We start from the raw sequence: 15,360 nt of genomic DNA, 5'->3' as shown, positions 1-15,360 counted from the left end.
AAAATCACCTGTTTCATAGGTGCTTGTGGAGAGAGTTGTGAAAGAGATTGATATGGTGAGGAGGTTCATACTTTTAACCCTTAAAATTTTTATACGTTAATTTTTGTTTTGGTAACCATGCCACTGCCCTCAAAATAATGAGCAAAGTTTGTGAACTTTACATTTTAGGAATTTACTTCAAAAGATTAGTTAAATTAGCCATGCATTGCAATATGTATTATTTCAGAATAATGCTTTCAACTTAATCATCTATACTATACTATGATGATGTGTAAGGGATGGACATCACAATGTTTTTCAGGAAAGTCATTCCCATGAGTGTGAATACATATATTTTCCAAAATCCAAAGCATAATTAACCCATATAGTTCAATTCTAAGGCTACAAATAACCTCTGAGCTTGTAAGTATAGGCATACTCAATTTAATTAATAAGAGCAAAATGCTAGCTTTTGTTTTTAAGAATAAATATTGGACTTGAATTTCCCCCTTGTTTTGTTAAGATGTATATTAAAAATAATTGAAGTCATAGAGCTTAAGGTTAACTATGACAAACATGAAATGAATAGAAAAATACAAGTGGAGTTCCTAAAATTAAAAATTGCCGAAACCGGTTTGGCTCAGTGGATAGAGCGTCGGCCTGCGGACTGAGGGGTCCCAGGTTCGATTCCGGTCAAGGGCATGTACCTGGGTTGCGGGCACATCCCCAGTAGGGAGTGTGCGGGAGGCAGCTGATCAATGTTTCTCTCTCATTGATGTTTCTAACTATCTTTCTCCCTTCCTCTCTGTAAAAAATCAATAAAATATATTTTAAAAAAATTTGATACACCTTACAAGGTGATCACCCCAATAAGTCTAGTACCCATCTGACACCATGCATGGGGCCCAGCAATGGGTGTGAGTGGTGGCTCCAGTGCTGACAGCCAGTGTGAGTGAGGCTGGTGTCGGTAGCAGGTGTGAGCACCAGGCAGGACCATGGAATACGGGAGCAAAGAATTTTCAGTAACCACCAGAGGCTCACCCCGATGAAAGCATCCAGTGCTCCGCCTTGGTCTTGTGCCCCCACTCACCTGCCCCGCGTGCGCCCCTTGTTGTTCAGTGCATGTCATAGCGATTGGTTGTTTGGTTGTTCTGCCATTTGGTCTATTTGCATATTAACCTTTTAATATATAGGATTGTTGACTGTATTCCCTTTGCTGTACTTTACATCTCAATAGCTATTTTTAAAACTGGTGATTTGTACTTAATTCTTTTTACCATTTTTCTTGTACCCCAATTTCTCTCCCATCTATTTGTTCTCTGTGTCTATGAGCCTGTTTCTATTTTCTTTGTCATATATTTTTTTTGATTCCACATATAAGTGAAGTCATATGATATTTGTCTTTCTTCGTCTCACATTTAATTTAGCATAATACCCTCTAGGCCAGCCGTGGGCAGATCCGGCCCGTTGAATGAATAAAACTAAAAAAAAAAAAAAAAAAAAAAATTTTATGTAATGATGTTTACTTTGAATTTATATTAGTTCACACAAACACTCCATCCATGCTTTTGTTCCGGCCCTCCGGTCCAGTTTAAGAACCCATTGTGGCCCTCTAGTCAAAAAGTTTGCCCACCCATGCTCTAGGCCCATTCATGTTGTTGGGAATGGTAATATTTCATCCTTTTTATGACTAATATTCCATACTATGTATATACTACCTCTTCTTTATCTGTTTGTCTATCAATGGACTCTCAGGTTGATTCCATATTTTGATTACTGTAAATAATGCTGCAATGAACACAGAGGTGCATATATCCTTTCAAATTAGTATTTTGGGCTTTTACAGAGGAATACCCAGAAGTGGAATTGCTGGGTCATATGCTAGTTCTATTTTTAATTTTTTGAGGAACCTTCATGCTGTTTTCCATAGTGGCTGCACCAATTCGCAACCCCACCAGCAGTGTACTAGGGTTCCCTTTTCTCCACATCCTTGCCAAGACTTGTGGTTTGTTGATTTTTTCAATGATAATCATTCTGACAGGTGTGAGGTGACATCTCAGTGTGGTTTTGATTTGCAGGGAATACAGTGATTTCTGACATTATTCTGGAATTGTAAAATTTGGAATATTTTATCTTCTCCATTAACTGTGTCATCTCTTATTCATTTTTACTTCTACAGCTTTCCTCTTTCAGCCACATTGAATTTGAACAACTATCCATCATATTAGTTGTATTTTCAATTATAGTTGGATGCAATATTATGTTAGTTTCAGATGTACAACATACTGGTTAGACATTTGTATAACTTACATAAATATCACCCCAATAAGTTTATCATATTAGTCTTGACTTTGACTAGATTTCTGTCAGTGGCAAATGCCAAGCTAGAGTGGAGAAGGCACAGTGATAAAGAACCTCTCCCCTCCTCCCCATTTTGTTATATGCCAAAGTGAAATTTTATAGCATATTTTTCAAAGAAGCTTTTTTTATTTTAGAAGAGATTCAGATTTACAGAAAAGTTATGAAGATAGTATAGAAAGTTCCCCTTTTGCACATAACCAATGAAGAGTTATCTCTATTATTAACATCTTACCTTAGTGTTAATATTTATCACAATTAATAAAGTAATATGTACACATCATTATTATATCTAATATTCTAATTCCCTTAGGTTTTGAAAATTTGTTTTTATTATTGAAAGTATTACAGATACCCCTTTTTCTGCCCATTAACCCTCTCCACCCTGAACCACCCCTCCCCCCCCAAGGCATTTGCTGCATATCGTCTGTGTCCATGGGTTATACAAACATGCATATAAATTCTTTGGTTAATTTTCCCCCCACCTAATTCATTTTCTGTCCCAGGATCCCATCCAGTTTATGTCATCTTAGGTTTAGTCATTTTTGTCACTTTAGGATTCTTTTGACTGTGACAGTTTCTTAGACTTACCTTCTTATGATGATCTTGACAGATATGTAGGGTACATACTCTCAATATAACTTTTTAATGTTGATGTGAATGTAGATTACTTAGCTGAGGTAAAGTTCGTTAGGATTTTTTCAGTATAAAGTGGACCCTTCCCAAACTATGCCCTTTGGAAGGAAGTTCCTATATGCAGCCCACATTTAAAGGAGTGAGGAATTATGTCCTACCATTTTTAAAATATATTTTATTAAATTTTTACAGAGAGGAAGGGAGAGGGATAGAGAGTTAGAAACATCGATGAGAGAGAAATATCGATCAGCTGCCTCCTGCACACCCCCTACTGGGGATGTGCCCGCAACCAAAGTACATGCCCTTGACTGGAATTGAACCTGGGACCCTTCAGTCTGCAGGCCGATGCTCTATCCACTGAGCCAAACCGGTCAGGGCTATGTCCTACCATTTTGAAGGAACAGTATCAACAAAGCATTTGGCATTATTCTGCATGGAAAGACTTATAAGAAACTACCAACTGTCTTGCACAGTGGCTGCACCATTTTGCATTCCCACCAGCAATTAATGAGAGTTACTGTTGCTCTGGATTCTCACTAGGAATTAGTATTCCCAATTTTTGGATGACAGCTATTCTAGTAGGTATGTAGTGACATCTCATAGTTGTTTTTAAAATATATATTTATTGATTTCAGAAAGGAAGGGAGAAGGAGAGAGACATAGAAACATCAATAATGAGAGAGAATCATTGATGGACTGCCTCCTGCATGTCCTGATTGAGCCCACAACCTGGGCTGTGCCTAGACCTGGAATTGAATCATGACCTACTGGTTCACAGGTTGATGCTCAATCACTGAGCCATTACTGGCCGGGCTTATAGTTGTTTTAATGTGGATTAACTTAATAAAAATGAAGAACATTTTTTCCATATGAACGTAATCATCATCTCTATATTTTCTTTGATGAAATGTCTGTTCAGATATTTATTAATTGGGTTGCTTGTTATTTCATTCCTGAGTTTTACATGTTCTTTGTTTATCTTGGGCACAAGTACTTTATATGCCTTGAAAATACTTTGGCCTTATCTGTTATTCGTCTTTTAAATCTCTTAACAGTGTCCTTTGACACGCACAATTTTTAAATTTCAATAAAGTCTAACTAATTTTTCTCATAGATCATGTTTTTGGTGTTATATGTAAAAACTCATCTCCAAACCCAAGGACACAGGTTTTATCATATTTTTTTCTTCTAGATGACTTAGAGATTTTCATTGAACATTTAGGTCCGTGGTCTATTTCAGGTTAATTTTTGATGTAAGGTGTATAATTTGTGTGTATATTATTTTTAGTTTTTTAGTATTTGAGCATCCAATACCATTTTTTCTCCCCCTATCAATGAAGAAGAATGATTATCCTTTCTCCACTGCATTGCCTTTGTCAAATATCAATAGATTATATTTGTGTGGCTTTATTTCTGGGCTCTGGATTCTGTTCCATTGATCTATGCATCTATTGCTCTGCCAATCTTGACAGTACCTGACGGTCTTGATTGCTGTAGTTTTCCACTGTGTCTTAAAGCCTAGTAGTGTGAATCCTCCAACTTCGTTCTTTTCTTCAGTATTATCTTGGCTGTTCTGCATCTTTTTCCTTTTTATATAAAATTTAGAAATATTGTGTCCGTATGTACAAAGGAACTTGCGGTCAAATATAGAGGTCAATGTGGGAAGAGTAGACATTTAACAATATTGAGTCTTTCAACCTATGAACATAGAATATATCTCCAACCACCTCTTGTTTTTAATCCTGTGAAATAATGAAGGTGTCTGTGCCACTATTTAATACACATATATTTGCTCAATTTAATATATCTTAGAACTTGTGAAATACCAGGAAAGGCATAAATAAAAATTGTCTGCTAAAAATGATTAAGATTGTAAAGACCAAGATTAAATAGATATGCAAAAACTTGAGTCATACTAACCGGTTTCCAAATATATTCATATGAGAACATAATGAAAACATGTTTTGATTTATATTAATTATGAGTGTTTTGAATATCATATAGGAAGTATGAATTTGAAATTCATTACTCTGAAGATTATTACATACGGGAAACGAAGAAAGAGGTCTCAGGAATCAGTGTTTTACTCTTAATAATATGGGGGAGGAGACTTTTTTTTTCTGGGAGAAAAAAATGATACTAGGAAGAAGCTGAAACAATCTCTTTGGGGAAAGAGATGCCGAGAGAACGTAGGTTGTTAGAACACAATACTCTGAAAAAGCATAAGTAAGGATTTCAAGTTATGGGACCAGAAACAAATGACCTGGAAAAGCATTCTCCTCCACCTCACCCCCCAAAAATGGAAACTTGAAAAACAATGCCCAAGATATCATAGAATGTTTTAAACATAAAACACAGGCGTATTATTTGGAACAAAATTTATTTTTTGAGTTAATAATTTTATTTTTTTATTTTATTTTAATTTTTTGGTTAATCCTCTCCCTAGGACATTTTTTTTCCATTGATTTTTACAGTGGAAGGAAGGGGTTGAGACAGAGAGAAACACTGATGTGAGAGAGACATATGCCCTTGACCAGAATCAAGCCTGGGACCTTTCAGTCCATGGGCTGATGCCCTATCCACTGAGCCAAACTGGCTAGGGCTTTATTTTTATTTTTTTAAACTTATCTTTATTGTTGAAAGTATTAAAGATGTCTCTCCCCATTTTGTCCTACTGATCCCCTCCACCTTGCCTCTGCCCATCCCAGGATATGCATGTAAGTTCCCTGGTTAATCTCTCCTCAACCATTCCCCCCATCCCTGCCTTCCCTCTAAGATTTGTCAGTCTATTCCATGCGTCTATAGCTCTGGATCTATTTTGCTCATCAGTTTATTTTGTTCATTAGATTCCACATACGAGTGAGATCATGTGATACTTATCTTGGTCTGATTGGCTTATTTAGCTTAGTATAATACTGGCCAGATCCCTCCATGCTGCCTCATAGGGTAAGAAATCCTTCTTTTTTACTGCTGCCTAGTATTCCATGGTATAATTGTACCACAGTGTTGTTATCCACTCATGCCAAAAAATTAAACCACCAACCAACTTACACCATACACAAGGGTAAACACAAAATGGACAAAATACTTAAATGTAAGTCCTGAAACCATAAACGTCTTAGAAAGAATCATAGGAAGCCAAAATCTCAGACATGTCTCATAGCAGTATGTTTGCCAGTACATCTCCTAGGGCCATGGAAACTAAGGAGAAAATAAACAAATGGGACTACATCAAAATAAAAAGATTTTCACTGCAAAATAAACCATCAGCAAAATAATTTATCTTTATTGTTGAAAGTTTTACAGATGTCCCCATTCTTTTTCTCCCATTGACTCCCTTTCTTCACTTCTGCCCCTTCCCCAGGCCTTCACTGCACTATTATCTGTGTCCATGGGTTATGCATATTTGCATATAAATTCTTTGGTTAACCTCTTCTTGCCCCTCCCTGCTTCCTTCTAAGAATCCTCAGTCTGTTGCATGCTTCCATGTCTCTGGCTCTATTTTGTTTGTCAGTTTATTTTGTTCATTAGATTCCACATATAAGTGAGATCATGTGATAGCTGTCTTTCTCTGACTGGCTTATTTTGCTTAGCATAATTCATAGCCTATTATTGGTTTGATAGTTGGCAAATTCCATATGTTAAAACAAGTTTCATTTAGCAAGTTAAGAACTGTTTTCTTTCAAATAAAAGAAGGCATTTAGAAAGTCCCAAAATGAAATCAAAAGACAAGAGTTTTAAAGACCTAGGAGGAAGTAAATATTTCAAACAATTGTTTGGTTGTTAACATGCCAGCAAAAGGTTGGTTTTGAAAATATCTGTTCGAGTAGAGTCTATGGGGCGTTATCCAAGGCATCCCTTGAGATAAACTTAACCGTGCAGGTATTCGGACATTAAGTAGTTGCTAGAAAAGAGACTATTTTAAGCAAGCAGGACCAAGGGTAGGCATTACCATCTGACCTTAAAAGGCTAATATGCAAAGTGTCCTCTCAGGAGTTCAACTGGGAATTCGGTTGCTTGCTATGATGTGTGCTGACCACCAGGGGGTGGCAAGGAATGAAGGAAGGCCCCAGCTGTGAGCCAGCAGTCAGCAGCCAGGGAAGGAAGGCCCCAAGGCCCTGGCCAGCAGCTGGCAGCCGGCTGACGGGGAAGGAAGACGCAGGCTGGCAGCCGGAAGGCCCCGATCAGCCCTGATCACCAGCCAGACCTAGGGACCCTACCCATGCACGAATTTCGTGCACCAGGCCTCTAGTATTAATATAATCAAGACCGCCAGAGGAATTACGCCACACAAAAAAATGCAGTTGCAAATCACACAGCACATTTTATTACTCACAAGGTTCCTGGTGCTGTGGGCTCAGACTTAATGGGGTCCCCGGGGAAGAGAAGCGTTGTCTGCGTGCAGTGGAGGATCCGTCTTTGGGTGGCTGGCCGTCTGGTTGGGTTGAGTCAGTGGGAGGAGGGTGACTGAAGCCTCGAGATCGGAGGTTTGGCCATTCTTCTGTCCAGCGTGGAGCAAGGCAACGTGGAGTGTGGAGCAAGAGGATGAGTGATGTCTGAAGTCGGGGACCTGCTTTAAGCCCGTTCTGACCCACGGCCGTCCAGGTGGCTATCAGTAACATACATCATCACACAAGTGTTAATCAGAGTGCAAGCTGGTTATCTATCACAGTGTCACTCGGAAGGTGTCTATCAGCTTTACATACGTCATTCCTAAGGGTAGCACTCAGCTATGGTCTTATCTATATGGTGCAGCTAGGGCTTGGCCAGAGTGGTCATTTCCTGTGCTCTTTAATATTTCACACAAATAATATCACAAAAAATACTCTTTCTACATTTCCTATAACACTCTTTAATAACTTTATATTGCTAAAACATTGTAACACTCTCTACTTATTTCCTATCATTATCACTATTACTATGACAATATCTTTCTTTTTCCAGAAAATGTGGTTTTAGTAACCCCCATAAATAATTCTGTCATGAGCTATCAGCTACTGGTAATGAATTTGCATACAAAGGAATAGTTTGTTTTTAGTGGACCCATAAGGCTGGGATGCTACTGACAGCCTGAAATGCAAAAAAAACAACCAAAACCAACCCACTATCTTATTAGCTACAAGGCCACACTCCCAATATGTATTTCATGAGCTCCATAATAAATGATGAGAGGTTATTTACACTCCATACACTAGATAGGGAAAGGATGAGTCATTTCTTACTGTTTTTGAGAGGTACACATGGTGTTTTTGTTCAAATTCCAATTTCAGAACTTCAAACTCCTGACACTCTATCTAACTGAAGCAGTAGCATGCACAAAGCAAAAATGAACTGCCATATCTAAAAGCAATGGATAGTAACCATGAAAAAATATTAACAATAGTGAATTTTTACTTTTCTAAAAATTCCCAGTTATGTATTGGGGCATAATTACATTGCATGCTGTTTCTAAGCAAATGTTTTTTGTTATAAGGCATCTACGACAGATTGAGCATATAGCATTGGAGAATCAAGAGCCAGCAGACCAGATTGTCCCTTCGAAATGTTAGAGCACATTGGAAGAAGTAAAAACTTTCTTGTCAAATTTGTAGGTCAATATTTAGAGACTTTAATTGAAGCAAGTACATGAGCAAAAAGAGACCTAGTTATAAAGAGCCATGAAGCAAAAACAGTGGTCCCACACAGACCAAATTAATCAAAACGAGGGCACTGCCAAACCCCTGCAGAATGGTCGTTTGGCCACTCTGCTTAACGGCTATTCTTTATGAATGGAAATGGAGACTTACAACAACCTTACCTTAAATTTGCAAAGATTTTCAGTAAATTTTGGCCTATATTTAGATAGGTTATATTATTTTAAAAATGTAATCAAAGAATATACAATTAGAGTCATGTAGTCTTGAAGAATATAAAATTATACTGTATGACTAGACATTGAAAGCCATATTAGAATTCAACAGACTCTGGTTGTACAGTCAAAGCTTTATTATTTACAGTAATTTTCAACTTGGGGGAACTAATTTATAAGTGATAGGGTCACATAAGTTACGATATAATAAGAAAATGCCATTAGCAAAAAAATAAAAATTATTTGAAGAAAGGAATGGAATTGACAGAATGAAAGCTCTACCCCAGTCAGTATCTTGAAGACAAAAAAGTAGGTATTCTAAAGTAGAAAACTGTAATATCATTCTTTGTCCCCTTTTCAATAAACTGTCTCTGGTTTTACAATATGAAAAACTTTTTCTTTCCAGTGGGGGATATCCAATCCTGGGAACATTTATGTGTGTACATCCTAGGAGATTATATTTTTAAGTCTAGACACATTTCCAAAACTACAAGTCCCCCAAATACTTCCACAACTTTAATTATAATAAGAGGTTTTGAGGGCAGATAACATTTGGTCTAGCAGTGGTCGGCAAACTGCAACTCGCGAGCCACATGCAGCTCTTTGGCCCCTTGAGTGTGGCTCTTCCACAGAATACCGACTTCTGTGCATGGGCCACGAAGTTTCAATCGCACTGTACATGCGCGCCAGCACGTGGTATGCGGGCGTGCATGTACAGTTCAACTGAAACTTCGTGGCCACACTCACGGGGCCAAAGAGCCACATGTGGCTTGCGAGCTGCAGCTTGCGACCACTGGTCTAGAGCCATTGTGCATTGGATGGAATGAAGGGAGAAAATTAACAAGGTTAATGCATTTCTATTGGCTAAAAATTCTACATCTGAGAAGAGGTAGTCTTTTTTTCATAGCATTTCTGCCATATCATAAATTAACCTACAGTAAATGACATTAAGGAGGCAGCTTTGTTCCATAAATGGGTAGGCCACCATATGGCTTTGATGTTAGTATAAAGTTAATCACAAGCTAGGTGATAGGCTGTCTTATAATTCCATAATAAATTGCATATACAAATGCTGTGATTATCTGCCCAGCATGCACATTTTGTTATCAGTAACCTGTAGGGAATCATGAATGTGAAATTTGGATTATAAAATAGATGTGAGGGTGTTGTATTAGAAAGGCATAGATAATGTGTAGGGAGTTAGGACGTGTGATTTTTGAGTCCCTTTTGCTCCCCTTGCTTTCTGGCAGGATGGATGCAATGAATTGGTCCTGGACTGTGAGTGCCAATCCTGTGGCTTTTTTAGCTCTCCTTGAAAGAGAGTCAGATGCCTCTCTTCATGACACCAACTCTAGCTTTATCCCACCCAACCATACCCTTTATTCTTTAGTTCTTTCCCACTTACGCACAAACACTTTCAATGAAAGCAGCTGCTCCCTACAAGCTTATGACATTGCAATTCTCTTGTAACCAAAATATTTGATTGTCCAGAGTGTTTTATTCTGAAACCATCCGGAAAATTAGAGTTCCTGTTCTTAATCTTTATTTGGGAGAATAAGGACAATTAATACAGGAGTAGCATATTGATGGAAAAGAATATTAGAGAATTAATGAAAACTGATCTTGTGCATTTTTCTTAAAATGGAGGAAATAATATTTTCAGAGTTTTTTCCCTGCTATTCCAAGTGCAGGCAACACAATTTATATGTAATTCACACACCAATGGAGAGGTTTTTGCATACTGATTGCTTTCACTCTAATAGTGCTCTACAAACAAATAAAGAAATTAACTGATGTTACCCCTGATCAGATGATCTTTCTTTGGAGATGTGACATTTAATCTGATTATTCATGAATATTTTAATGAGAGATTTATCACATGCCAGTCATTAGACACTGAATATTAAAATACAACCAATCACACCCTGTTGATGACAAGGTTCCATTTCTAATTTGTGGGGAAAGAAGAAGCAAAGAAGATGAGTTTAATAGCTGGGCTGTATTTCTTTTTGTTAAATCTTATGGGGAACATAACAGCAGTGAGGGAAAAGAGAATTCCTTAAAGCCAAAACTCAGTGAGAGCAATCAGCCTTTTCCTTCCTCAGTCCAATTAAATCAATGGTACTTCAATTTAACAGGAATGAGACATATTAATGATTAATAGAGGACTAGTTGCTCATTTCTAATATGCAATCAACTCCAAATTGATAAATGGTTTTGGGATTTACCAAAGCTTATTCGTAAATCTACCGTTTGGAGTTTAAATGAATCACCCATTTTTCATAAGAAGTGATTTAACAAAGCATGATCTTAGATCAGTTCTAGAAGCCGACTTAATCTCACTCAATTTGGGTTCTCTGAGGGAAAAAAATATATCCAGTGATGAGATCAGTGTCTCAAACATAGATGGCACTCAGTAAATATTAGACAACTGAAAGAAGGAAGAAATGAAAAAACACCTGAATATGTTATATTATTAGAGTATTAAAATCTAACCATGACTTAAACTCTGTTGCATCTTTTAACATGTGCTTTTATTGATTTTTAGAGAGAGAGAAATGGGGAGGGAGAGAGATAGAAACATTGATGAGAGAGAAAGACTGATTGGCTGCCTCCCACATGCCCCCTACTGGGGATCGAGCCCACAACCCAGGCATGTGCCTTGACTGGGAATCTTAACTGTGACCTCTCAGTGCACAGGGTCATGCTCAACTAGCTGAATCACAGCAGCTAGGCTAACTCTGTTTCTACATAAAAACCCACATCTGAATGCCGCTTCTAAGAAACACAACAGCAATTTTCCAGCCCTCTTCTCATGAGTACCCGCAATGGGGGCCCTTTTGTCCTACACAGCTGGTCAGCTCCCAGTGTCCTGTGGAAATTAGGGAAAGGGTAACTCCTAATGTGCCAGGGGGACCATGATGGCCATTGAGCTCCTTAGGTGAGATGCGTCATTGTAGAGAAAGGACAGAGGGTCACATTGGCAATAGCTTGGGACACTAAGCAATAAAACACTCTGGGAGTGTAAAGCAAAGAAGAAAATTGTATTTATAAGAATTCTTCCTAAAGAGACAACTGGATGTATTAAAAGGAAATCTTGAGCTGTTTGGGGAGGGAGTAAGATCCTCTCCATTGTACTCACAACGAGTGTGTGCTCCAATAATGGTTGGTTACTTGTGTATTTGTTTGGCTATGTGCGTTATGCTAGAAGCAAGGGTGATGTCTTCCATATCTTCCTTTTCTGCCTTTGCATTCAATCAGGCACTAGGCTTTGCCTCTGAAAATGTTGAGTAAATATTTAGAGAATCAATCTGAAGGTATATCAAATTACCTTGCCAATAGAACTATTGCTCTTCTCCAACCCTGGGCCTGGAATGATGGCTGGGGGAAGGAGTTACTCTTCCAGGACCAAATATATGGAGCAGGCATAAGTATTGCTTGTGCACATTTAGGAAACTGCCTTATAATGTATGAGGAGTAGTTTATAATACCCGTTCCTTCAAACACCTTGAAAAAAATAGGTGCATTTTTCTTGCTATTCAAATGCTGCTTCTGTGGCAAAGCTATAGAAATAGAAAACAGATCAACCTTCAAGGAGATTTGGGGAGAGAATTGGAACTGTTCTATATCTTGAATGTGCTGATGATTATCCAACTTTTGCATTTGCCAAAACTTTAACAACTGTATACCAAAGAAGTGAATTTTATGGTATATAAATTATACTTTAAAAATGAATTTTAGCCCTATCTGGTTTGGCTCAGTGGATAGAACGTTGGCCTGTGGACTGAAGGGTCCCAAGTTTGATTCTGGTCAAGGGCACATACCTGGGTTGTGGGCTTGATCTCCAGTGGGGGTTGTGCAGGAGACAGCCAATCAATGATTCTTTCTCATCATTGATGTTTCAATCTCTCTCTCCCACTCCCTTCCTCTCTCTGAAATAAATAGAAATATATTTAAAAAATAATCTTTAAAAGGTTTTATACTATGATTTTAATGATTTATATCTATCAATCAATCTAATTAAAGGGTCTCACTAGAAAAAAGCCTGATTTCTCCTTATCTAAAATATTGCTGCAGTGGGCTTTAATTTTCAATATATTTCCCAAACCTTGTTATGATTCTATGTTTGAAGCAACTAAATAAATCTGAAACTGTTTGGTACATTTTGTATGAGCAGTGGTCATTGTTCCACAATCTGTGTTCAGATCATAATCATTACCTTCTCACACTTGTCTAGTATGCAAAGGTCAACCACTGAAAATTATTTTAATTTCCCTTCAGCTTCCTTGATTACTTGTAGAGAGTTGTTTCTAGGTCAGATTGTCTCAGCACACACAGCTAACTCCAGTTGAGCCAAACCAGATTCCTTTCAAAGGCTCTGACATTGCGAGTCTGCACTGGCATTTCATTTGTTTGTACAGAAAATGTTAGGGCTCATTTTGCCAAGTCTCAGCTGTGATTTCAAAATCCTCTCATAAACTTGCTTCTTGACTTTATTCCAAACTTAAAGCTGAAATTGACCTTACAATCATCAGAAGAGGCATATAGAGAGAAGTACACTATGACGGTGTTATTAGACACACACATATTGATCGCCCATCTCTCAATTTTAAAATATAATATGGTGTCCACAATTTGGGCTGTTAAGTCAGTAGCAAATTTAATTAAATAAAAACCTAAGGAAAAAATGTGGTTTATTCCTGAAAACCAGAAATTGAATTTTGCCAAGTGGACATCAAAGGAATACTTCATAAACTCTAGCAGTGTTATGGGAAGTCATATGACCAATACTTCTAGGATACATTAATTGGGACACCTTGTAAATAGTGAAATTGCAGAAACATAGAAACATACTGTACTTTTTAAAATTTTATATGTTTCAGTGCACATTACACATAAAAACTACCTGAAAGTCTCATATTAAGCAAGGAGAGTTTTGAGTTTGTGCTTTACACATGGAGTGACAAGATATCTCCTAAAATATTCTTGGTAGCCATGATTTGAACCTCATCAAGTTACATGCTTTGTTTTTTAATTTTTTCTAGTATTTTTAGTTATATTTTATTTCTTTTCACTTTCAGTTGGAAGCTCTGTATCTGCTGCCTAGTTTATCCCAATGGCTAAGTGCTTTGTTACAACTCCCTAGAATTCTCTCAGCAGTAGTTCAAGGATATTTATTGCTCTTACTCAATATAGTTTGAATTATATATTCACGGTTAGAAAATACCGCTTGATTTGGTGCTTTCTATTCTCTCTTTTTTCAGAGCCAGGGCTGTCTCTGACGTTGAGCAAACACTGGCATGTAGTGTTCAGGTGTACATGCCTCCAACTCATACAGAGAAAGCAATGAATCCCACATCCCACATATGTGTAATTCATACTGGCTTAGAACGCCAATTGAATTTGAACCTGCAAAATACTAAGGTATCTGAAAATACTTTTTAAATTAAATTTATTGGGGTGGCATTACTTAATAGGATCATATAGATATCAGGTGTAGATTTCTATGTTAAAAGATTTGTATATTGCACTGTGTTCCCACCACCCAAGGTCAAATAACCTTCCATCACCATATATTTGTCCCTCTTCACCCCCTTCCTTCTGGCAATCACCACACTGCTGTTTGTGTCCAAAATTTCAATTTTATGTCCCACATATGAGTGAAGTCCTATGGTTCTTAGCTTTTTCTGCCTGACTTATTTCACTTAGCATAATATTCTGAAGTTCCATCCATGTTGTCACATATGGCAGTATTTTGTCTTTTCTTATGGCTGAGTAGTATTTCATTCTATATATGTGCCACATCTTTTTTTTCTTTTTTAAAAAACCTCATCTGAGGATATTTTTTTTCATTATTTCTAGAGAGAGTGGAAGTGGATGGAAAAGAGAAAGATGGAAAGGAGGTAAGGTAAGAGAGGGAGAGAGAGAAACATTGATGTGAGAAATACACATTGCTTGGTTACCTCCTGCATATACCCCTTCCAGGGCTGGGGAACCTGCAACTGAGGTAGGTGCCCTTGACCAGGAATTGAACCCGAGACCCTTTGATCCACAGGCTGATGCTCTAACCACTGACCAAAACCAGCCAGGGCTGTACCACATCTTCTTTATCCAATCTTCTATGGCAGGACACTTTGGTTGTCTCCATATGTTGACCACTGTAAATAATGCTGAAATGAACATAGGGTAGCATATATCTTTTCAAATATTTTTGAGTTTTGGGGGTATATATCCAGAAAAGTTATTGCTGGGTCATATGCAGGGATTGCTAGCTCTATTCTTAAGTTTTTGAGGACTTGCCAGACTGTTTTCCATAGTGCCTGTACCAGTCTACAATTCCATCAACAGTGAAAAAAGGTTCCCATTTCTCAACCTCTCCAACACTTCTTACTTCTTTTCTTGTTGATAATAGCCATTCTAACAAGTGTGAAATGGTATCTCATTTAATATAGCAGTTTCATTATTTAAGTCAGTACTAGCCATGTTTATCTTATTCCTATTTATTTAAAGAACAAAAATCAATGTTAATATTTAAATTA

The sequence above is a fragment of the Myotis davidii genome, unplaced genomic scaffold, assembly GCF_000327345.1.
Source record: "Myotis davidii unplaced genomic scaffold, ASM32734v1 scaffold49, whole genome shotgun sequence".
In the NCBI taxonomy this organism is placed as follows: Eukaryota; Metazoa; Chordata; class Mammalia; order Chiroptera; family Vespertilionidae; genus Myotis; species Myotis davidii.
The sequence above is the reverse complement of the archived record's forward strand: the minus strand, read 5'-3'. Positions refer to the sequence as shown.